This window comes from Athene cunicularia (assembly GCF_003259725.1).
Source record: "Athene cunicularia isolate RWA chromosome 2 unlocalized genomic scaffold, athCun1 chr2_part1, whole genome shotgun sequence".
NCBI classification, from domain to species: Eukaryota; Metazoa; Chordata; class Aves; order Strigiformes; family Strigidae; genus Athene; species Athene cunicularia.
In genome coordinates this window covers 140,232,794-140,240,923 of record NW_020799095.1, presented here as the reverse complement: position 1 = coordinate 140,240,923, position 8,130 = coordinate 140,232,794, and positions in this window count along the sequence as shown.

Here is an 8,130-nt window from a genome sequence, read left to right as displayed (position 1 = left end):
AGGAGATAGAGATACCAGGGACAAAACTAATCCCAGGAAGAGGGGTGTGGGCAGGTGTTTTTAAGATACGGTAACACTTCCCACTGTCCTATTCTGTCTGTTAAGTGTTGTTGTTAGTGTTTGGAATCAAAGTGTTTTTCTTTTTCTTCCCCTAATGAGCCTGTCTTTTGCCCATGACAGTAATGAGTGAGCCACCCTTCCCTGTCCTTATGTTGATTCCTGACCCCTTTGCTTCATTTTCACCTTCCCAACACTGGAGAGGAAGGGGTTAATGAACGGCTGCATGGCTCTCAGTTGCCCTCTGGGCTCAAACCACCACAACTATACAAATACTAAATAAAAACCCAACACTTCAAAAACCACCCAACCTTTGAAACATGTTTCCCATTAATAGTGTTTCAGCACAGTCTAAACTGAAAATCGGTTTAGATATCACCTACTGAAAAAACAAACCTTATTCAAAGATGCAAATAATTCACCTTCACCATGACCCTAATTTTTAAAAGGATTCAGCCTATTCCACCCTGCAGAAAATTTTTCAGTATGTTCCATGTAAAATATGATTTTTAATTCTGGAGGGGGGGCGGTGGTGTAGGAATAAATATATAGAAATGTATCTGGTTAGTATGTATCAGAAGGTTCTTACCACCAAGAGCTTCAAATCTAGGTAGACCATTTGGGCTGAAGGAGGGACAGTGTCAGCAGCAAGGGATACACAGGATGAAAGGATAGGATAGGATAGGATAGGATAGGATAGGATAGGATAGGATAGGATAGGATAGGATAGGATAGGATAGGCTGTTCCCTTATGACATAACCAAGAATGTGCACAGTGTTGGAAAAGCTAATGGGGACGTCATTTGGCAGTACTGGGTGGTGAGGAAGAGATTACATCTAGAGGTTCCTGCATCCTCTGTTACTTTCTCACCTTTTAATTCCACCCTGAATATTGAGAAATGTCATTGTCTATCTCATATGATGGTTTCTATTAAAGAAAGTCAAAGTACTTTATAACAAAAACCAGTATTATCATGCCTGTTAATGGCTAGGGAACTAGGACACAGAACAAGGACTTGTCCATGGTCACACAGTTGGACAGTGGCTTTCAGAGTCTGCAGGCCTAGGCTTATATACATGAAAATGCTGACATAAAGAAAACAACACAACCAAACCACTACAACAACAAAACCAAACCAAACAACAAAAAAAACCCCCCCCCCCCCCCCAATAAACAACCCTAGTAACAGCTATTCGACTTAGTGAGTTGTCTTGATCAATCTTCTAGGCAGAAGGGAGAAGTGCTCAAACATCTCTCCTAGGACCCATCATGCAAAAGGTGGGATTAACAAAGGATGCTTTAATATCACATAACCAATGTCACTTAGATTTCAGTGTCAAATACCTTCACAGGTTTTCAAAATGGCATTTAAAGCAACTTTGTTTGTGATTGGTAAATAAGGTGGTTTTACATCCAGTAAAAATCTCTGATTTAACAAAGAAAGGTGTGTCCATTTTACAATCTTAGTGGTGAATGGATCTGTTGTGTGCAAAGCATCTGCTCCTACCCTTCCTCACACACCTTCCCTGCCTTGCTTGGGTCTGGTCCTACTTTTCTTTCAGGTGGTTCCTGTCCATGGAAAGCTAACTCAGACTGATTACACTAAAATAAGAACATACTTTCAACACTGCCCTCCTAGACCTACCTTATAATTTAATATAGGCAAATAAATACACTGTCATAATTCCCCTGAATGTGATGGTTTCCATCTTAACTGTAGGCACTGTGTCTTATTTCTAGAGCACAAGAGTAACATCCATGAATCAAAAATATATGGAAGCTGATTCTCTTTTCTCTGAGATCAGTCTGCCATTGCCCTCCCTGGACTTACACCTGATTTACAGTGCTGTGAGAAGAGAACTAGCACAGATATAATCTGAAACAAGAGGAACTAAGCCTTTGCAGAGCTCAAAAGTGAAACAAAAAGAATATGCCAATGCCACATACACATGCAAAAACTACAATAATATTATAGAGAACCTGAAGGTGAGCACTATTATGCTCAGTGTTCCGGTGATAGCTTTGTACTCTCCCATTACTTGGTGGAACAGGCTTTCTGGTTGTCCACGCATCACCTGTGCAGCACAAGGCATTTCTTGGGAAATCCACTACTTCCCCTCCAATGCAGTTCTGTCATGTGATAGGTGGGAGTAAGATCCCAGTTGCTGGTTTGTGGCTCATGTTCATTGCTATGGTGCAGAGCTCGGAGGGGCTCCCTGACCTCTTTGCCTTCTCTTGCAATGGTGATGAGGGAGCAAGGTGCTTCTGAAGCACAGAGAATCAGAACACCTCCTGGCCTGGAGTATCAAGTTGCTGCTCCCATGAGGACATGTAGGTAGGGAAGCCCTGCTAGGGTCCTGGAGGACTCCTAGGGAGCCGTTCTCCTCTGGCATCCAGCAGGACCATGCTACTTCCTTCTCTTAGTTTGGGGGCTGTTCTTGGGAGACAAACTTGTGCTGAAGTCATAGTGTGAGCTCAGCACCATCTTTGCAGGATCAGTCTTGGAGAATTGCCTGTTTCCAAATTACAAACTCCTCTCTTCATTTCCCTTCTGTCCTAGTAGACCTTCTGCTTCCCACCACTCTAACACGTTGATTTATGGCCCTGGGAGTGGTATGGAAAGGGGGAGGATGACCTTAGTTCACCTGTGCCAGGGTACAGCTGGAGCTCAAGGCTACAGAAGGAGCAAACTAGCTTTTCTAGCCAGACTGCTTTGCAGAAGGGAAGCAAACACTTCTGGCACCTGCACAGCAGCACAGCCTCTCTCCTGCTGTGGGGCAGCAGGCTTCAGGCACAGGTGTCTGCAGACAGATGAGCAGAAAATACCGCAGGAGATCCCAGGGCAAGAAAAGCCCAAAGAACTCATAGGCAGTATGCTTCACAGGCACCATAGCATGAGTGGGGTGAGAGGCAGGGCACCTCCAAGTGAGTTTTGCAGTAATGCACAGGATTTGACAGCTCGAGAACATGGGCATGAAGTCTTTGGGCTGTGGGGTCAGAACCACACAGTTGTAACATATGACATGTCACACCACTGCAGCATTAAAAAAAAATAGGTTAAGACCAGCAAAGAACAAGATGGTAGAAATGTTTTGGTGGCTTTGACACCCAACCAGATTAACCAGTTTATGATGAAAAGGAAAACCAGTGCTGAAACATGTTGGACGGAATCCGGAGTTTCACCTCCTTTTTCCTCATTATTATATGTTCAAGAATTAACTGCAATGCAAACTTCTGATGTTGGCATTTAAAACATTTTGGGCTTAGCTTAGGGAGTGGGGAGAGATCAGTATGCAAGAGAGAAAAAACTAATTCAAGAAACAAGTGACGGGATCAAAATAACTTGGAATGAAAAAGTTAAGAAACTAATGCAGTGAAAGAGATCTGCAGAACAAGTGCAGAATACCAAGACAGGAAAAACTCTGCCATAGTGTCAACACTGTAGCTATGAACCTTTACTTTCAAAGTTTGTTAGTTTTAGTTCCTTCATAAAATTGCTTGAAGCCAAGACAAAACTTTCTAGGGTTCTGAGCTTGATCATGTCTATTTTAAAGTCATTTTACCAGTAGCAGGAACTAGCCCCAGATCTGCACACACAAGAAACCTAAATGCTTCCTGGAACCTGTTTCTGCATTCACTTGCCCCAGAGTTCTATTTGCAGAAGGGAAACATGTTCATTTGCAGCCTGACCCATAACTCCCCAGCTGTGGGAACATCTTCTCAGTTTGCCTAGCTAACATGTGACTCGGGTAGGTGCATATACAGATTTCACACATATACTTCTCTCACGTACACACAAGTATGTTCCTGATTTGAAAAACTGAATGAATAAAGTTTTTTTTCTGGCAAAAAGCTATGCATTAATCTTATTTTTAAATGCCATGACGTGCACAAAAACCTGAATAGCTTCAAACTAGGAGAATAAAACCAATGCTTTCATCGTTTTGAAAATAAGTGATGATGTATCCTCCAGCTTATTAAGATCTTCGTGTGTTCTTGACAGTTTCATAACCTCACCAGCACTAATGAGTCATGATTGCTGAATGCTGACTTTAAAGCCAACAGGGTCCCTCAACACTGAGGAAGGGGTGGATTGCTCGGGGGTATTAGGCAGGTTGCCAGCCCCTCACCAGCAATACCTTTCGCAAGGCATGACACCGGTCAAGTGAAAGGTCCCACTGCCCTGAAACAGGGACATCTGCATCAGGGTTGGAGCCTGCCCTGCTGCATCCCAGCATGTACAGACATAGGAGGGGCTTCCATGGGGGAACACGTAGGGTTAGTTCAGGCACATTCCTCAGAAAGACTTCCTTAAACTTGGCTGCTGCAGTGTTTGGGATCACTGAAGGAACTGGACTGCCTTCCAGCTCTCTCATTACTTGTCGGGTTTCCAGCACTGGGCTTCCGACACTGGACTTCCTTCCTGTCTTAGATCCGTCTGCCGAGTTGGTTGGTGTCAGGGTAACAAGATGGGAACGTCATTATCCAGACCTGATTTTGTCTAACCTCTGTCATCTGAAATGTGTTCAAGGCTCATAACCATATTTCACATTTAAAGGATTTCTGGGTGAGCTGGCTTTGAGCTATCATTGCTACACTGATAATGTAAAAAGTTAAAAATAAAAGGCACTGGAAGGGTTTAAGAGTCTTCCAAAAGTCCTTCAAAAATTACATCTCTGCTATAGAATAGCACAGACAGTTGTAAAGAAGTCACAGCTATAGAAAAGCTCTCTTGTGTCCTTACTTCTCTGCCTGGAAGTGGGGTAGAAGCTGTATTCCTTGCACTGCTGTCTGAGTGGTGAGATGGTGTATGTGGCCTTGAAATGTTTTTGCTGTTAGGAAGACACTTTATTTACATAAGACATGAACGATGAACTCCTTGCCTAAAAACAGGAGGAAAAACCCTAAGAACAGGCAGTGTTGTGCCTTTGTCTCCAGTAGCTTTTCTAGCAAAGCTGAACCTGAGGAACCTCTTCAACATTGCCCTCACAACCCCTTCTGCATTGGTTTTCCTCTAGTTTTGTTCTCACGTGCATGCACAGACCACAAAGTCGTTCCATTTTCTTGGGCACCCAGGCAGTGCCTCAGACATCACAGCTGTGCTTCTGACCTGGATGTGCTTTGGTGCTTCTTGTCCTGGGAGGCAGTTTCTGTGTTTTCCAACCCTCTCACTTATTTCAGTTCACTGAGTTCCTTCTTCCATTTAGCCCCTTGACTTTAGCTGAGCCCACAGTCTCCCACAGATCAAAGACCTATTCAACAACAGCTATTAGCATTATCTTGCCTAACAGTTTGTTTATATAGAAGGAGAGAAAGGGGCCCTAAGCTAATTCAGGCTTTTACATGATTCTAAAATACAAACGGTAAAAGACGATTATTTGACTTGTCTGAAAGGGTCCACTTTTCACAGTAGACACTTTCAGAAGGACAAGTGGTGGAGAGAGACTTTTGCTAAGCTTTCTCTGTGCTGGAGGCCTTTCTGGCAACTAGAGATGGGAGCTTGTCAGTAGAGTGCTTTGCCCATCCCACTGCACATCTTGGCTTCCTCACAAATAGTCACAGCAAACACTGCAATGGCAGTGTGCATATTTACAAATTATGTCAGAAACACTATTCTCAGAAGCTTGTAGCTGAAATTAGAAGTTTGCAGTCTGTCATGCGCTGGAAATGACTAGAGATCAGCAACTGACTTTGGAGTAACACTTTTTTTCTGCTGCAAACCTGAACATTCAATGGCTGCCCAATTTAACACCTGTTTTTATCTTCTGCTCCTGCTGCATGAACCTGTATTTCAGAAACTAACCTTGCAGGTGTGATTAGCAGACCTGAGGCAGGCATGAGGGTGGTAATGTTGGCAGGGTTACCAGCAGAGAAGTCTCAAGGCACCTTTTTTTTCTTGCAGCAGCCAGAAATTGTTCTTGGGGTACACAAAGACGCAGGGTACACAAACAATTATAAGCCTGCACTCCTAGGACAGGGAAACACAGGCATCAGGTATCACATTGTCTCCAGGAAGGGAGGTGATTTGGGAGACTGTTTGCCTTGGGCTTGTGCCTTAGCATCTCTTACGCTATCTTCTTTTTACTGTTATTTTCAACATTAAAATGTCACCTCTGTTTTCTTACAACTCCAGTGTGGGGAGGAGGTGGAAGGAGGAGGCAATGAAGACTGCTATAAGACTTCTTCATACCAGGGACCAATATATTGGATACTGGCCTTGGGAAACTTTATTATTTACCTCTGCTGGAATGGGAGAGGAAAATAGCTGGAACAAGCAGAGCTCTCGGATACATGCGGTGCAATTGTCTATACAAGGCAGTTCCACGGGAACCCCACCGGAGAACCAGACACACTCAGCAAACACAGGCGAGTGCACAGTGTGCCAAAGGAGAAGTGTGAGGCATTAAATATTTCTTTTCTCTATTACCTTTTCACAACAGGACAGAAATAATCTGAATATTTTTTCCTTGTAAATTTTCTGAAATTACTTTTAAAAAACACTTAGAGACACATTTTCATTAGCAGCAGCACTGATTCTTTACTAATTCATGAAGAAAAAATAAGAAATAATTGGTAAGAGCTGATCCCTTGGGAAACAGAGATGCCTGAATTTATAACTTGGTCTGGTCACTTGGGTTTGGAGCTACACAGGAGTGTGAATGCTACAGCAGCCAGCATTGCAACACCTGATTTTTGCACGCCTGTCCTTTCCTCCCCATCCTTCTCTCACATACCTAAAGCTGCTGGAATAGAACAAGCATACTCATTCATTATGCCTGGCACCTGGGAATGGGATTTAAAACCAACACCAACCCAAACATCCAGGGTGCTCTACATGAGCTACCTAAATTAGCTAGTAAGAAATGCTGGAGAAAAGGGTGTGTTGCAGCCTCGTCCTGTCTAGGGCTTAGGTGCCTTGTTCAGGTTTAGCGGGACATGCTTCTTTTCACTCCAGATTCACAGCCCTGAAAATTTAATTATAGCTTTTCACCTTGCATTAATTAACATGAGAAATGAATAGACCTCTCTTCAGTCTGCTTTTTCTCCACCCACCCGCTATCCTTGAGTAACCCACTGCCTGTGGGTTCCCGCTCTCCCGAGGCACAGGGTTGCATTCCTCCCAGGGAGGAGGGACCCATGCACAGCCTGGGTGTGGCTGCTGATGAAGGAGGGCTGAGGCCTCCTTCTGCCGTCTTCTGGAGGTAAGGGGATGTGTTTTGTGTAGCCCAGTAGTGAGGGGAATAGAACACCCTACTGAACCAAGGCAAGCTTGTCCAGGGATGATCCCATATGTAGGTGTCCCACACACACTGGCGAGGTGAGTCCCAAGTTGTCCAAAATCATGTTAACCCGGGGCACTTGTCTATACCTGGGAGCAAAACCCTGGTATCAGAAGTGAATGGCATTGCTTCAGAGGAGCGAGATGCCATATTTAGGGACCCACCTGACCCATGTTGCCGAAATGAGTGGGACTAATAACCTCACTGGCCACCCCAGTCTCCCCAGATTCTTGCTCCCAAGTACACCGAATGGTCCAGAACCGCTGAAGTTTTCAGCCCAACTTAGGAAGGAGCCAGAGCTGCTCTTCAAGGAGCAGAAGCCGAGGCGGGAGTCACATCACCGTGGGGCAGCACCCCAGGCCTGCTGGTGGCATCTCCAAGCCGGCAGTGTGAAAGCTTTGTCCTCTCTGGTGCCTGACTTGGGAGCCTTGAGCACCTCCCCAGGCACTGAATTGCCTCCTAGGAGGAAAGTCAGCACGGGAAAAAATGCAAAGTGGGCAATGTGGCTTCCATGGGTCTTAAAAATTTGTAATCGGCCAAGTAAACAGTTTCAAAATGTGCAAAAGTATCCATGACAATCACCACCTTCATCCTCTACAAAGCCGTGAAACGACTTGGATTCTGCTTCCGTACAGTTGAAATTTGACTACCTACCTCTGTGCCACCTATGAATTTTAACACGCTTTATAAAAAAGTCTCTGGAAGACCGAAGTTGCGTTTCCGTTAACGCTCCTCTGCCGTCGCCTTCCCCCGCTCCCTGCTCCCGCCTGGCAGCGCAGACGGGGGCTGGCG